The 17,178-nt window shown below is 50.0% G+C and overlaps 1 protein-coding gene across 12 annotated transcripts in view; it reads right to left on the bottom strand.

Moving 5' to 3' along the window:
- Nucleotides 1-16,884, bottom strand: part of Tnk2 (tyrosine kinase non receptor 2) — a 37,805-nt gene extending 20,921 nt beyond the window's left edge. For 4 of the 12 annotated variants that reach the window (XM_057763783.1, XM_057763797.1, XM_057763791.1 and 1 more), the window contains exon 1: nucleotides 1,600-1,733. The gene's annotated coding sequence lies outside the window, so the exon portion shown is untranslated. Of the gene's footprint in view, nucleotides 1-947; nucleotides 1,083-1,599; nucleotides 1,736-16,073 lie in introns of those variants that run through there. The other 8 variants (XM_057763790.1, XM_057763787.1, XM_057763792.1 and 5 more) reach the window with 6 other exon arrangements.
- Nucleotides 16,885-17,178: the final 294 nt, after the last annotated feature.

Genomic DNA, 17,178 nt, shown 5'->3' on the forward strand with positions numbered 1-17,178 from the left:
GGATTGCCTTGTGTACTGCCCACAACAACCAGGGTGCCTACTCCCCAGATTATCTGGCAAAGACCCAAGACTCCCTCCAAATAAACAAACATGTCCAAGCCCTCTGCCGAGATGCTCCCACCTCAAAGCTGCAGCTCAGGCTGCAGTGGAGCATCTCGTACAGCACCTCACACACATAACAGCCTCAGCTTAAGGAGGTGCCCCACCAAGCCCCCAGGGGCCCCCCATATTCCCACAGCTGACAAATGGTCCCTCTGCCCCTCAAGGAGGCCAGCTGCTCTACACCCCCTCACTGCAGCTCCCAGATACACCTGACAGCTGCAGGAAGTCCTCTTCTGCTCCCCAGATCCCAGCACCACCCCCCAGTGTAAGGAGCCCCTGTTTCTTGTACACTGCTCTCTTGTCCATACCCAGCTGGCTGCCAGCTCAGGGAGCCACAGCTGGCTCATGGGGGAGTTTTGGGGAGTCAGCATCCCAGCAGACTCTTTCCAGGATCTTTTCCAGTGTTTGGACAGCCATTTTCTATTCTGATGAGGGGTGCCCCCAGCAACAGCCCTTCCCCACTGCCATCAGTCATACAAAGACTGTGGACTGCCAAGTACAGCCTCTCTTCAGGCTTAGCAAACAATCAGTGTGACCACTGAGGTCAAATGTGCAAGGCAAGGTCAGGCCGAGGCTACGTGAACACGGCCTTTCAGCACAGGTTGGCCGACCACACCCTCAGACTGCAGCAGGCTATAGACTATCCTCCATAAGAAACCACCTGAAGCTGACTTGCGTCTGTCAGTAAATTAAACAGGGTTTTTTCCTCTACTGCTAAGCTGAGGCTGATTAGAGTGGTCAGCGTAAAAACTCCAGCCACCCCAGAAAGGAATGCCCCAAATTCACCAGAAAACCATGCCTGATCGTTCCCCCGGGTGTCTGTGTAAGAACGCCTGGCAGCTTACCCAGAATCCAGCTATGAGAGACTTGAAAAGGGCAACAGACGTATATGGTGGGGTCAGAAGCCAGATCAGTTCCTGGACCTCTTCTTCCTTGCCTGGGAAAACAGACCTGACCTTTCTGCCTCTCAACTCCCAGACACATTTCCCTTTTCCTGCCAGCTACTGCCCTCTCCTGGCTAGGAAAGAAAGTGCTTGATCTCCAAGGGGAAGAGGACCCGTACCATTTTCCAAAGCACACAGGGATATTTGGATTGATACACATACTCAATAAATGGGAACGCCCAAAACACAGCTTCCTCCTATAAGAGTGTATCTGAATACTAGATGTGTTTCCTAGGCTTCTAACCCGCAACGCAGAAAGCCCAAAAGGTAGCTTATTTGCGCCCCTAGGGATCCACACTGAGTCAGATACCAGCATCAATAATTCACCACTACCATCACCTCAGACTTATCAGCCACACACACACAAATACACACACACACACACACCGCTCTGCACCCAGCCTCCTAGCCCTACGGTTCTGGGATGGGGGGCGCGGGGGAACACAAGCACCCTGGACTCTTACGAAGAAGCTCCGCTGCAGAGAGCAGAGCTGGGCCCACAGAGCACCAGCAGATGTGGCCTGACTTCCAGGTTTCTCGCTATCCCCATTACCTGCTGTCCCTCCTCGCCCCCAGCCAGGCGCTGGTAAGCAGATCTCTCCCCCATTGTACCCAAAGTCCCACCGTGGGGGCAGAGGGAAGCGGAGCTACCCGCAGCCCCCGCCCCTCCAGCGGCACCGGCAGCAGCAGCACCCGCAGCGTCACTCCCCTGCGTCCAGGGGGGCGGGGGCGGGCCTCGAGCATCCTTCAGGAGGGGAGGGGCTGCTAAAGCGCCTGGGCTGGAAAGGCTCCAATTCCCGAACCTGCATGAATTCCAAGGGCTCAGGTCCACAACCAAGTTACCACAGCCTCTGCTCCGGTCGGGCCCGGCCTGTGGGAACCCCGTCCCCACAGCCTCCTTCCCAGTTTCTATTCGTCTCTGTGTCTCTGTGTAGCATTGCCCCTGTGCAGCTAACCAGCAAGCAGTGGCAGCCGCGACCCTTAGGAAACCAGAGCAGAGGCTCCACCCTCTCTGACTTCAGAGCCACTGCTCCCCCGAACTTCAGGAGCCTCCAAGAATTCAAGCTCCAGAGTCACCAATTAGTACCTCAGGGATCCAAACACCCTGATACTCAATAATACCGGGGTCACCTAAGAAGCCACAGAAGCCTGTGTCCTACTTCACCGAGCCCCTCCCAGCAATCTTGGGGATTGAAATATCTTCTTCCAACTCCGTCAACACCCAAGTTTACTCCTCTCCAAGAATGCTTGGCATCCACCTGCTGAGAACACATACAAGTTCTAAGCTCCCTAACCCACTCCTCACCCAGTCATGGAAGTCACATTGCTGTCCCTCCGTCCATCCCCCACTCCGCATGGGCAGACTGACAGACCCAGACCCAGGGCATCCTATTGCCTTTAGCTCTCCAGTCCTCAACCTCTCCTTCCTCTTAGACAGCACTGGGTCTGGGCATGCTCAGCAGATCAGTGCACTGGGGCCAGACGCTTGTGACTTCAGAGTTGAGGAGCCCAGACTGCTGGAGAAGTGGCTCCAACACATGCTGGGAAAAGCGTGAGCACAGATACACACACACACCTCATTCCTATGGCATCTGAGGCATCCTGACTCCTTCCAAGCAGGTATTTAGAGCTCAGCTGAGCTCAGGGCACTCTCCTCCTTCCTGGGACGCAAGGCAGAGAAAAATGTTTAGATACTCCTGCAATCAGCCCCAAGGCAAAAGAAGAGAGCCTAGGAGGGCACTTTGTGAATTCCCAGCAGGCTTTACTTCCTCCCCACACAGCCCATCTTGAAGCAGCTATGGCAGGGAGACGACTCTGCCAGGCCCCAGTTTCTAGCCTACGTGGACGCGCCTTGGTATCTTACCACAGCGATGGCAGAAACTAGTCTTGGGTACAGTTACAAGAGCCCAGAGTGAGCACCATGAAGAGAAAACAAGGCTGAATACACCTTGCCCATCCCCTATTGCCTGGGTGGGCTGAATGAAGTCTGATTCAAAACCATCCCTCATTCCTGCGTTCTCCATCTCATCTCCCAACCCTGCACTGTCATGAAATCCACAGAAGCCACACTACCGTGACATCCAGGAATCCAGTCCACACAGACACCCTCACTGGGCCTCACTCTCCTTTAGTTCTCCACACCATATAACCAAACAGAGCCAGCCCACCTTCCTGGACTCTCCAACAGCTCCAGGGAAACCACAAATTCACACTGCGAAGTGGACGTGACAAGCAACTGCCTGCCAAGAGGATTTTGTTTTTTTCTAAAAAATAGCCTGCCATATTCTTGGGACTATATGCCAACCCAACAAACAAGCTGTCCCTCGCCCCCTCTTCCTCTCTGGTAAACACAGGAGCCCACAGCTCCTCCCCTAGCCACAGCCACAGAATTCTCTTGTCGCCCATACGAACTCCGCCAAGTCAGATCTGCTCAACTCACCTCTATGTATACTGGGCCCAGGCTTCTAGACCAAGGCCAGGCTGGTTCCCCTCAAGACCTCATCCCAGAGGGGACTGTACCAGGCAATCCCACACCTTCAGGTCAGCGTGGCATGACATCACTGGTCTGAGAAGGCAGCTGGCCAGAGGCCAAGGAAGAGAAGGGAGTGATTCAGACACACACCATGGCTGTCCACACCCTCTCCATCTCCAGGACAAGGGGCCCACTCACTCCTAAGGAGCTGACTAACTGAGGTCCTGTGCTTGGGCCAGGTTGAGCTATCTATGGATATTGGGCCCACAGACCAAGGCTAGCCTAAAACCTCATCTCCCCCCACCCCGCAACCCCCAAGACAGGGTTTCTCTGGGTAGCCCTGGCTGTCCTGGACCTTAGAGCTCCGCCTGTCTCTATCTCCCAGGGACAAGGATTAAAGGCGTGCGCCCCCACTGCCCAGCTTGTCTTCCTTAGAGCTCCACCTGTCTCTCTCTCCTGAGGACTGGGATTAAAGGCGTGAGCCACCACTGCCCAGCTTGTCTTCCTTACATTTTCAAAAAATATTTTACTTAAAATCTAACTAGTGAAATAACATCTAGAGGAGAATTAGGGAGTATTTCAAAGCACGCACCGTATTAGAGTGCAAACAGCGGCTCTGCCTCTTAAGACAAACTGTCTTTATAACTACTACGTCCTCTCTGAGCACCATTCATTCTCTGAGCCGGTTGTTATATCTTTTATTTCTGTTGTTTCATGTTTTTTATAACCCACTGAATCCAATTAGTGCTGTCCATATGCTCACGGGACTGAGGCCGCCCACAGGAGCGTGGACAACCTACCAGCGGTCACGCCGCAGAGGAGCGGTCACGCCCCAGAGGAGTGGTCACGCCCCAGAGGAACACGGCTCCCCTCCCTACCAGTTACTATTATTCTCCTTAGCTGTTATTTCTAAAGACTTCAGACCTCACCCTTCCTTCTTTTCTAAAAACAGTTGATTCTCTGGAGGCCGCTTCCTCACTTCCTCATTCCTAGGTCCTACAGCCACCGGCACTTTCTTCACTTGGAAGCCCCTGCAGCTCTCAACTCCTATGTCAGAATGGACACAGGAGCTCCAGCAGGATGCTGCGCTGGGGTCATAATCTGCACGTCCCAACAGAGCGCTCCTCCCCTAACTCCTGCTGCGCATGCCTACTACTACTCCTGATGGCAGCTATTCCAGCATCTGCCCAGCATCCTAATGGCAAACAGCACCAACCATCCCAGGCCAGAAACCACACCCCCAGCAGCAGCCATGGTTCCTCCTTCCCCCAGGCCACCACCCAATCACACAGTACTTCAACCTTCTCGGCCCTCCTCCCACCTATATCAAAGAGATCAAAAACTCTCCTCTGTGGTCCTCACTCTCTTCAACTTCAAGATGAACTCCTATATATTTTTAAGACCCTAATCAAATGCCATCATTTCTCTAAGTCCCCATTTTCTATCCCCAAACGGCTGCTTCTACCAAGCCCCCCTGTTGTTTTGTTGAAGGAATGCATATAAGTAAGAGAACAAAAAACATGTAGAAGAGCCAAAAATATTTTTAAAAATTATCCACCATGAGGCTGGATAGATGGATGGCTTGATGCTTAAATATACTAGCTGCTCTTCCAAAGGACCACTGTTCAATTCCCAGCATCTACATAGTGCTCATAGCTGCCTGTAACTCCAGTTCTAGGGGATCTGACGCCCTCTTCTGGTCACTGTGGGCACTGCACTCCTGTAATGCACTGCATAAACACATGTGCAGGCAAAACACCACGCACATAAAAAAATAATATTATCCATCACATTCGAATCTGTAAAGAGTTATTATTTATGTAATTCTTTGGGTTAGCATATAATTCTACTGGGATAGGCATTTGCACTGGCTTCTAATGTGGTTAGTACCTGGCAAAATAGAGAGCTAAAAAGGACTTCGGCCTTTGTGACAGACAATGGAGAAAGGTGGCCTCTTTCCCCAGGAGCAGCCGTCATCTGGCTTCCCAGTGGACACCAGGGAAAAGTCTGTTCTCTCTCTGCCCTGGCTTTCCCTGCCCTCTTGTCTGCACACTCTAGCCCTGGCTAGCCTGGGACTCTGCCTGTCTCGACCTTCTAAGTGCTGGGATTAAACATGTATACCACCAGGCCCTATTCCTCCTCTCTGTTCTCAACCCAGAGAAGATAACTCCTTTGCAGAAAGAGGGGCTGTCAATCATGTCAATACTTTTGCTCCAGCCCCACTAAACTACTCTGTTGCTATATAGTCATTTCAGACCCAAGGACAACTCAGCCAGCGGAGAGTCTGAACCAGCCCTCACAAAAGAGTTTTCCCACTGGACTGAGGGAAACAGATTGTGGTGTGGGACCATGGTCTGTATTCTGTCAATTATATTTTAAATAAACGCTGATTGGCCAGTAGCCAGGCAGGAAGTCTAGGCGGGACAATCAGACAGTAAGTAGAGGTAGGTCACAGTGAACAGGAGAATTCTGGGAAGAGGACGCAGTCCTTGCCTAGCCACAGAAGAAGCAAGACGTGACTACCCTGCTGAAAAAGGTACCAAGCCATGTGGCTAACATAGACAAGAATAATGGGCTAATGTAAGTTATAAGAGTTAATAAGAAGCCTGAGCTAATGGGCCAATCAGTTTATAATTAATGTAGACCTCTGTGTGATTTCTTTGGAACTTAACGATTGTGGTAACCAGGCAGGACAGAAAACCCCAACAACAGATTTGGGTTCAGAATGCCACATGGGTCGACCAGACGGAAGCCTGTATCTATGAGACATCCTAGCCTCATTGGTGAACTGGGAGGGGAAGAATAGAGTGCAGGGGGAGAGGGCAGTAAGGTACAGAGCAGGAACAGAAGCTTCAGACAAGGCCACCCTCCCATAGTGAACCCCTCTAACTTCAGAGGAAGAGAGCAATCTGCATCCTCAGCCTGCACTGAACACCCCACCTGTGGGTCTTGATTATGAAGTAATGGGGTTTGTGCTCCACCAGCTAAAGAGAAGCATGTCAACCCTGCTACTCACAGGTCACCTAGAGTCCTACCATGCTCCTGGATCTCTGCTATTTTCCTGTCAATACACTAAAAGTGTGTGACCCGGGACAAATTCCTCTAACTGTCCAGGTTTCCTGTCCATGTATGACACACTGCTGCACCAGGACTTGAACACCAGACCTCTTGCCCTCTGTCCTGTCCAGGCACCATCATGGCACCAAGCCTCATCACCAACTCCAGGGAAAAGAGAGCGGCCAGAGGACAATGCAGTCAGCCACTGCAGCCAGCCACTGCCAGGGCTCCTCCAGGGCTGGCCACCCGGTCTACTTCTGGCTCTCGCTGTGCCCACCCCCATTCCTTGGGCAGCAGCCCCGGGCTGAAGAGGCCTATTGTTGGGCTGTAGTGGTGTGAGGAGAGGAACAACAGCTCAGACACACCAGAGCAGTACACTGCATGACGTTCACTGTGCACCATGCGCCGCCAACACCCTTCAGATCAAAGTCCCAGCCACTCGAAGAGGGAGCCACTGCAGGCTTGAGGCCTGAGAGTCTGGGAGTAGGAGAAACGTCGGAGTACCTCAAATCCCATGGCATCCGGCCTGTTTGATCACGAGCAAACTGAGATTCTGCATGAGTAAGGGATGCACCTGGTCCAAAGCATGAAAGGAGTCATCAGGAGTGGACACAAAGTGATGAGCGAGAACATAGATGTGATGTGTTGGAAGGAAAAGCTAAGGCTGTCCAAGGACAAGGTTGTACTGCTTACCTCCGTGTAAGAGCTAACGGTACCTCGTCTGCCTTCCCAGCACCCTCCACACCCTGCAGAGGCTCGTCTCTCTCCACAGAGAACACACTAGGTTTGCACAGTATCCCAGAGGCAGCACTAACAACAGGGAGAGACACATCTCAAGGAGGAGAGCACACGGTAACTAATGTCAAGATGACAGCTCCCTTCTCTCTTTTTTTTTAAATATTTATTTATTTATTTGTTTGTTTGTTTATTATGTATACAACATTCTGTCTGTGTGTATGCCTGCAGGCCAGAAGAGGGCACCAGACCCCATTACAGATGGTTGTGAGCCACCATGTGGTTGCTGGGAATTGAACTCAGGACCTGTGGAAGAGCAGGCAATGCTCTTAGCCTCTGAGCCATCTCTCCAGCCCAGCTCCCTTCTCTACCTGCTCCAGAAACCTGGGGCCGGGGGCTGGCAAAACACAAGTTCTGGGCTTCAATCAGGCCAAGATGTAAAGTCACGCAACCTAGGGGCTTCCAACAAACAGCCTGCCCAAGTCCCCATGAGACTGTCAACGAGCCACCCTCAACAAGCTGCCCAGCACCACAGTCCCCACAAGCTTCTTCCTAGATTAGAAACAGACAACAAAAATATACCAAATAATAAAGGAAAGCCTCTGGCTTGGGAGAAAACAAAATGTACACAAAAAAGCAAATGAGAAGAAAAAAAGAAAAAAGAAAAAAAATAAGACTCTCCAGAAGAAAATTTCAGACAGATAATTCTCAGTAATATGCTCAAACTGATAAAGTGTATCCACAAAATAAGAACAAGATCTTTTCGTTTTTAAACCAGGGGAACAAAGTATCAAAAACAATTGGGCTGTGGAGATGGCTCAGCTTTAAGGTGAATGCCTGCCTCCTTAAGGTCAACCCTCAGCTTGACCCCAGCCAACACATGGCAGAAGTACTTAAGCTACCCACTGACCTTCACACACGGTCTCATGAAAACAAGTTACGCATTGACCTTCACACATGGGCCCTCATGAAAACAAGCCAAGCACTGACCTCCACACGTGGGCCATGATCTCGTGAAAACAAGCTATATACTGACTTCCGCACATGGGCCACGGCCTCGTGAGCCCGTCCACAGATAAGAAAGCAGACTGTGGGCTGGGGAGGTGGGCAAAAGTGCAAGGACCTGTATAAAGAGTCTGAATCTCCGAAAACCCCACTTAAAACCAATCAAGGTAGCAAATCCCAGTGTTCCCATGGCACGGTGGGAGGAGGCAGGAGAATCCCTGGTTACTGCGGGCGGTGAGACTAGCACACAGGGCATCAGACCAAGACAACAGTCTCAAAATGAGGTAGAAGACTAGGTTGTTTTTAATCCCCCTCCTCTTTCCCACACACACACAGAAGAAAAATAAAGCAGACAAGAGTAAACAGATCCACTCCCAACTAGCAGGCAGGCTCACAGCAGGCATTCCTAAGTGCAGGTCACTGTTTTTAAATCTACAGTACACGTAAGTCACAAATGTAGGTCCCAACTTCAGAGATACAAGGTTGACATCAAAAAGTTTTCTGCATTGAATTTTTTTTCAAGACTGTTTCTCTGTGTAGCCCTGGCTGTCCCGAAACCAGGGTGGCCTCCAACTCAGAGACCTGCCTGCCTCTGCCTCCTGAGTGCTGGCATTAAAGGCGTGTGCCACCACCACCACCACCATTCGGCTGTGTCTGAATTCTAACAAGCTCTTGAAAGATGCTGTTGCCACTGGTTCATTAACTACCATGTGAAAGCAAGGATCTCTAAGCTCTGGAGTAGGGGGAGTTCTTTGTCTATGCACTAAAATCACCTGGGTGCTATGAAAATGTCAACACTGAGCTCCATCCCCCATGATTCTCATCAAATTGGTCCAAGTAGTCTTGAAGACTCTTCAAAAGGATCTGTATTTGGGTTGAGACCCACCACTCTAGACAAAACCTATAATTGTGCCAAATCATCTGTCCTGGCCAAACCAACCCATTTTCAAATACTGCAACTACTGCTGAAATGGCACACTTTATAAAAAAAAATGTGCATTAGTGTTCTGCCTGCACGTTTATCTCTATGAAGATTCCAAATCCCCTAGAACTGGAATTTCAAACAGTTGTGAGCTACCATGCAGGTGCTGGAATTGAACCTGGGTCCTCTAGAAGAGCAGCCAGTGCTCTTAACTGCTGAGCCATCTCTCCAGTCCCAACATGGCACACTTTTTAAAACTACTCTTCACATCATGAAAATAAGCAGAAACGTACAGACCTACTCATTATATGGATAATTCTAAAGGTTAAGCTTCAGTAGTAACATCAGTGGAGAACTCATAGCACTCAAGAGAAATTTATTCTGATTATTAGAGTCTCACATTTATGCTGAATTTAAAAAACAAACACACTTTTTTTAAAAACGCAGACCTCCAAGTCTCAGCAAGTCACAGCTTTCTGGGAAGAAAACATCCTTCAGGGAGCCACGGATCAGCTAGTGGGGCAGTATTCTGGGAAGAAGACATCCTTCAGGGAGCCACGGATCAGCTAGTGGGGCAGTATCATTTCAACCACTCTTCAAGTTGCACAAAGGACCAGAATGACCTTAAACTTCAAACACTCTTATGGTTTGGATGTGAAGGGTTCCCAGAAAGGCTCCCGTGTTCTAGGCTTGGTCACCAGCTTGTGGAGCTATGGAGAAGTCATTGGACCATGAGGTGTCTGACCTAGTCAATGAATTAATCATTTGATGGGCCATAATTTGAGGACATTAGTTAGAGATGGGCCTGGCTGGAGGAATTAGGTCACTGAGGGTGTGCTTTTGACATTGGACCCTTCCTGCCTATCTTCCCACCTCCATGAAGTCAGAAGCATTGCTCTGCCATGCCAAGAAGCCATGGAGCCAGCCAAGTGCACACTGAAACCATCACTAAAAGTGTTTCTCCCTTCAGCTGATTTCCTTAGGTATTTATCACAATGATAGTGACTAACCTAAGTACAAACTATGAAGCCTAAAATACAATAGCTTCACACCCTCAAGACAGGGAAGGGAAACATCTCCGACCTAGATCTCTATGGTCATGTAACCACCAACTAAGCAAGTACAGGCCGGTGTGGTCCCAATGGATGGCTCGTATGCATTCCTCTTCAGGACACTACAGAGGATGTGCTACCAACACCATCAAGGGGAGGGAGTATGAACCGAACAGGAAATAGCAAGAGTTCCAGCACACAGTCCCCAGATAGTGAGGCTGTTCTGGTGAGCTGTGGGACCCTTAGGAGACAGGGCCCAGCTAGAGGAGATGGGACGCTCACAGTTCCAGCTCTAGTCCAAGTGTTCTCGACTTCCTAGAGTAAGTCAGATCTTAAGTTCCTGCTGCCATGGAAGGAGCTACCTGCCACCATGCCTTCCCCACCCCCACGATGAGCTGGATCTCCTGAACAACTGCAGCATAGTGAGACCGCAGGCAGTCAGGCGATGGTGGCGCATGCCTTTAATCCCAGCACTCAGGAGGCAGAAGCAGGTGGACCTCTCGGTTCGAAGCCAGTCTGGTCTACAGAGTGAGTTCCAGGTCAGCCAGGGCTACACAGAGAAACTTTGTCTAGTCTACAGTTCTCTACTTTATCTACTATTGTGTATTTAGTAATGTGAGAACATGATTCTTTTTGTGCAGTGTATACATTTTTCGTTGCATAACTGAACGTGTCAAATGAGCAGATAGATAGATAGACAGACAGACAGACAAGAGTCGGGCATGGTGGTGCCCATCTTTAATCCCAACACTTGGCAGGCAGGAGCAAATGGATCTCACCGATCTCTGTGAGTTCAAGATCAAGATCAGCCTGGTCTACAGAGTGAACATCAGACCAACCAGGAATATATAGCTAGGTCCTGTCTCAAGGTCGGGGGGGGGGGGGAAAGACATGACAATAAAATCCTTTTGTAAAGGGGAAGGGGTTGGGGCTAGAGAGACGGCTTAGCCGTAAAGAGCACTTAGTGTGCTTACAGAGGACCTGGATCAGGTTCCCAGCATCTACATGGCAGCTCACAACTGTCTGTAATTCCAGTTTCAGGGGATCAGATGCTTCCTACCGACCTCTGATGGCCACCAGACACACATGTGGTACACATACATACATGTAGCCAAAACACTCATGAAATGCACATAGAAATAAAGATATAAAAAGAAAGAAAATAATGGACACCTAACCTGATCAATATGAGAGATAAAACTAAGTCGAGAAGCTGGAGCTTAGGCCCCAGGGAAGATTCATGTGCTTACAATTCGGAGCCAGAAAGGAGACCGTCCCAGAGATCTATGCCAAAGGTTCCCGCAAGGATCTACTGAGCACTGCTCTCATGTATGTAAAGGCAGGCACTGACGGAGACCAGGGGAAAGGACCACCCAAAGAATGAAGGGAACAGTGCTGGGCACTTACCAGGAAAGCACTTGCTTATTATTCAAAATGGTTTAAAAGGTAAGGTGAGTGTATCAATGCAGCATGTAGTTTGTAACAATTGTTTCCTAAGAGGGAGAAGTGAAAGCATCCTTTAAGGTTCTTACACTAGTTTCACTTGAAAGAAACTATAATAAGTAAAAGATGTATACTATGAATTCTACAGTCATACAAAAAAAGCACCTGAAAACAGACACACAAGTTCTTTGTGGACATAGAGTATTGCTCCATACACAGCCCAGGCTGGCCTGGTCCTCTTGCTTCTGTCTCCTGAGTGCTGGGGTTACCAACATGCCACAAACACTATGCCTGAATCCACAGAAGATCACAATCCAGATGTGGTGGTACACACCTGTCATCCCAGCACTAGGGAAGCTGAGGCTGAGGCCAGAGGACTGCACAGAGTTCAAGACCAGCCTAAGTCACATAGCAAGTTCAAGGCCATTCTGGAATATAGATGTCCAATCTTGGTGTGGGACAACTGTCTGTATTTTGTCAATTACATTTTAAATAAGCGCTGATTGGCCAGTAGCCAGGCAGGAAGTATAGGCGGGACAACCAGACAGGAAATAGAGGTGGAAGAATTCTGAGAAGGAGGGAGCCCATTCCTCTGAAGTCCTTGCCCAGCCACAGAAGAAGCAGGATGTGACTGCCTCACTGAAAAAGATACTGAGCCATGTGGCTAACACAGATAAGAATAATGGGATAAGCCGGGCGATGGTGGCGCACGCCTTTAATCCCAGCACTCGGGAGGCAGAGGCAGGTGGATCTCTGTGAGTTCGAGACCAGCCTGGTCTACAGAGCTAGTTCCAGGACAGGCTCCAAAGCCACAGAGAAACCCTGTCTCGAAAAACCAAAAAAAAAAAAAAAAAAAAAAAAAAAAAAAAAGAATAATGGGATAATGTGATAATGTAAGTTATAAGAGTTAATAAGAAGCCTGAGCTAATGGGCCAATCCGTTTATAGTTAATGTTGACCTCTGTGTGATTTCTTTGGGACTTAACTGAGAGAACTGGGCAGGACAGAAAACTCAGTCAACACATCTTAAAAATAAAAAAAGTAAAACAATAAACCTTAACAAATTACTTATAAGTAGTGTATATATGTGTACATAGACACACACACATATATATATAAAATAGTGCTGGTATAAATATCATATATATAAAATTTTATGTTACATTAATAAATCAAAACAGAAAATTGAATAATCATTGACTGACACAGAGCAGACAATGCCCAACAACCATTCTGATTAAAACACTCACTGGGCAGTGGTGGCACACACCTTTAATTCCAGTACTAGGGAGACAAGAGGCAATCAGATCCCTGTGAGTTAAGGTCAGCCTGGTCTACAGAGAAAGTTCCAGGATAGACTCCAAAGCTACAGAGAAACCCTGTCTCAAAAACAAAACAAAACAAAAGACTCTCACCACCAGGACCAGAAGGAAAGTTTTCAAACTGAGGCATTTTGTACATGAAGGAACCCTACAATTAATAGCACGCTCAACAGTGAAAGATATGTTTTCCTCAGGGATGGGCACTGAGATATCTATTCTTCCATACCACGATACAGCCGTTATGACAAGGCAAAAAAAAAAAAAAAAAAAAAAAGGAAATAGATTACAGGCACAGAAAAGAAAAATAAAACCATCTTTGCTAGCCAATGACATGGGCACTATCAAGAACACGCAGTGGCCCTCCAAGAAAGCTAAAAGCTGCTAGACCAAGTAAGCTTCGGGAGGATTCAGGCCCCACATCATCAGCATCCACATCAGCCGTCGCCATGTGCGGTACCTGCCTGCAGTTTCAGCACTGAGGCAAGCCCGAGAACTGAAAGCCAATCTGAATTCCATTTCTGGATCCCACCGGTGGCAAGAGGTAACCTAGTGCACCAGGCTGGTTCAAGGTCATCCTCAGCTACAGAGGGAGGCTGAAGTCAGCCACTTATACATAAGATCCTGTCTAAAGATTAAAAAAAAAAAAAAAAGGCTAGCAAGATGGCTCAACAGGAAAAGGGACTTGCTGCTAAACTTACCACTTGAGCTGAATTCCTGGACCCATATGGTAGAAAGAAAATACTGACTCCCAAAGGTTATTTTCCCTTGCTTTCACACATATGAACATACACACATTAAGTAAATAATTGTAAATATGATTAAGTTAAAACAACAGCAAAGAGAAAGGATGAGAAAGGGGGAGAAAGAATGATTAAAATTCAGGCCGCAAACTACAAGAAAAATCTGCAAATTACGCACCTGATAAAACTTATATTCTGAATATATTTTTAAATTCTTTAAAACAATGAGAAAAAACAACATCCGCACAATGGGTAAACAGCATGAATAGATTCCCCATCGAACGAGTGCAGGAAGGGACGCCAACATTAGTCACTAAGGGAACGCTAATTAAAGCCTATCAGATAGACTGTACACCTCCTAGGTGTCTAAACACACCGCCATACAATCTTCGGCAGGGTTATAAAATTGTTCAACCATTTGAAAAACAGCCTGTCTGGTAGGATTGGGGCCCTGGGGTCTTTTGGGGGGGATGCTGCTTGTCTGCTGAGCTGGAGTCCTGCTAAGTTGCTCAGGCTGGCGTTTAGCTCCTGGGTTCAAGTCAGTCTCTCCTGCCTCAACATCCCAAGTAGCTGGGGCTACAGGTACATGCAGCCATGGCCAGCTACTTATTTTTAATATTATTTCCTTGGTTGTTTTAAAAAAAAATTTAAATTTATTTTTAACTCGTTTATGAAAATGCAAATGTGGTAGCTATTAATTGGGGTTATATGATAAGTCTAGAAGTTCGTTAAAGGTTAAATGTTCACCTACAATATGATGCAAGCAAGCATTCCAGTCCTAAGAATTTCCCTGGGAGATGAAAGCATACAGCCACACAAAGGCTAACACAAGCACCCGAAGAGGCTAACTCTGTAATACTCAGTCTGAAACGTACCCATCACCACGAACATGGCTATAAAGACGATGACATACCCATTCGAGACTATTGAGCAATGCCAGGGAATGAACTAATGATACATGTAACAACATGAGCCAGTTCTGAAATAAAGATGCTGAACCAAAGAAGCTAGACTCTAAAAGGTCACTATTTGATTTCCACTTACACAAAATGCTAGGCACTGTGAGCTCAGGTGGTGCCAAAAACAGTCCAGCTGCTCTCCTCCTGTTCACTGAAAAGTCAGGAAAGTCACCCTAAAGTAAGTGTATGCTTATACATACGCTGAGAGAGGAACTCTCCCCACTGAAGTCAGTGAGCCAGAACCACTCTGCTCATTCCAGGAAAGCGTGGCACCATGGACACAGCAGCTAAACTTCCCATGTAAGAATGTTTGAGACAGCATGACAGGCACGGGTTGAAGCGGACAGACAGGTTGGGCTTGCCAGAGCTGGCAAACCGGCTCCTCCGCCAATCCTAGCCACCACCACCCCTTCTTCTGCCCCCACAGGAGAACCCTACCTCCACCCAGGAGAACTGGGGTATGGGGGCATTTGAACTATAGACACATAGTGGGCTGGGGCAGAGATATTCCCTGCTAAGGCCCTGAGACCGACTCTGGATCCATCCCCACTGGTGGGGCAGAGATACAAGAACTCTTGACAGGGCTAGGGAAAGAAAGGTTGTAAGCTGCCTACTAAGCCCACCTGGACCAGGAAGGAGCTGGTGGGTCCTTGTGTCAACAAGAAACCAAATGTAGCCCCTGGCCCCTGTATGCTCCATCTCTAGGCTGTGCCAAGAACAAGCCCCAGGGTTGGGTGGGGGTGTGAAGAGACCTCAATAAGATACCACAGTGTCCTATCTGCCACCTTCCACAGTGTGAGGTCAAGGCCTAGGCCAAAGAGGAGGCAGCAGCCGCTGTGACACCCTCCTCTCTCCTTTGGCACTCCATTCAGAGATGAAGACCAGTTGCTCTCTGCTCCTCTACCCATCCTTGGCTTTGGGCCCACAGGATAATCAGCCGTGGCAAAACCGTGTGGCAGGCGCAGGTAAGGCTCGTTCCCCAGTCACTACTGACTGGCACCCTCACGTGACCCACAAGACAAAAGCAACACTACCCACTTCCCTTTTCTGGAGGCTACAGAGGTGCCGCTGTCACACCAGCAGACCGGAGGAGGGGTTGACTTCTTCCCCGCAACTTTAGCCCTGGGGCTACCTTCCCCTCCCTTCCCTCTGCCACTAAAAGGACTTTACATCCAGTCTAGACTTGAAAGAAGTGACTACTCCGCTGTAGAAGCTGCTAGATACAATCGGGGCGGAGGATGCTCCGGGGTTAGTCAACCTGAGGGCTGTTTGGAGCCCATTCTTCTAAACACATCAACTCCAGCTGGGAACAAAACTGACCTTTCTTACCTGAGTTTTCAGCTGCCCGGAGGCAGACACTGCTTTGAGGATGCTCAAACTCGAGGTAGCAGAGAAGGTCCTGCAGGCCAGTGCCTGCCCTCCGGCAATGGCTTCCAAAGGTCAGGTTCGCAGCGCTCTTCTGCTCCCCAATCCCCTACACCCTCCAGCATTACTCTTGGCACTGGAGGACTCCTGATGGCAGCGAAGTGGCTTGCAGATTACCACCTCCTCCGCCGCCTGCGCCTGCGGGTCCTGTGTCCCCCTTGGAATTCCTCACCTCCTGGGGACCCTTTACCGTTCAGATATGTTTCCTGAACGGCCCACGCGACCTGACCCTCCTGTACCCCGGGCAGCCAATTTGCCTCCTGCACCCCCAGACGCCCCTCTCCTTCAGGCCCCCGGGGTCCCACAGGCCTGGCCCTCCCCAGTAGCTCGAGTCTGTCCCCACTCGCGGGGGATGCTCCCAGGACCACCGCCTCCCTGCCCAGGTGCCCGCAGATCTCCCAGCTGCGCTCGTCCGAACTTTCGAGCTCCTCCGTGTGCAGGAAGGAACCGTCCGTCAACTCGGGCAGCTCCTCGGGATGCCGCAGAAGCCTGCGTGGGCTGCCCTCCCCGCGCTCCTGCACCCCGGCACGGGCCTCGCCGCGCTCCTGCACTGCGGGTCCACCTCCCCCCTTCTCCTGCTGTTGCCTGCGGGGCCCCAGGCCCTCCTCCTGAGCTACGGGCCCGCCGGCCAAGGCCGTCCAGAGGGCCGGGCGCCTCCAGTCCGTGGCGGCGGGCGGCTCCCACACCACCCCCAGGCTGGGCTCCTGAGCGCGGCCGCCCCGCTCCTGCACCCCCAGCCCCACGCCGCCCTCCTCCTGCACGGCCGGACCCACCCCGCCCTGCTCCTCCACGCCGAGCTTCAGCCCGCGGAGAAGCTGCGGGCCCCAGCTGAGCCGCCCGACGCGCGCCGGCTGCTGCTCCGGCAACGCGGGGCTCACTCCGCCGCGCTCCTCCTGCGCCCCGCGCCGGCGACCCCCTGAACCCGCCGCGCCGCGCACGCGCCTGCCCCCCAGAGGCCGCGCGCTCCCGCCCCTCCAGATGGTGCTGCCCTGCGCGTCCC

Source organism: Chionomys nivalis, chromosome 3, assembly GCF_950005125.1.
Source record: "Chionomys nivalis chromosome 3, mChiNiv1.1, whole genome shotgun sequence".
In the NCBI taxonomy this organism is placed as follows: Eukaryota; Metazoa; Chordata; class Mammalia; order Rodentia; family Cricetidae; genus Chionomys; species Chionomys nivalis.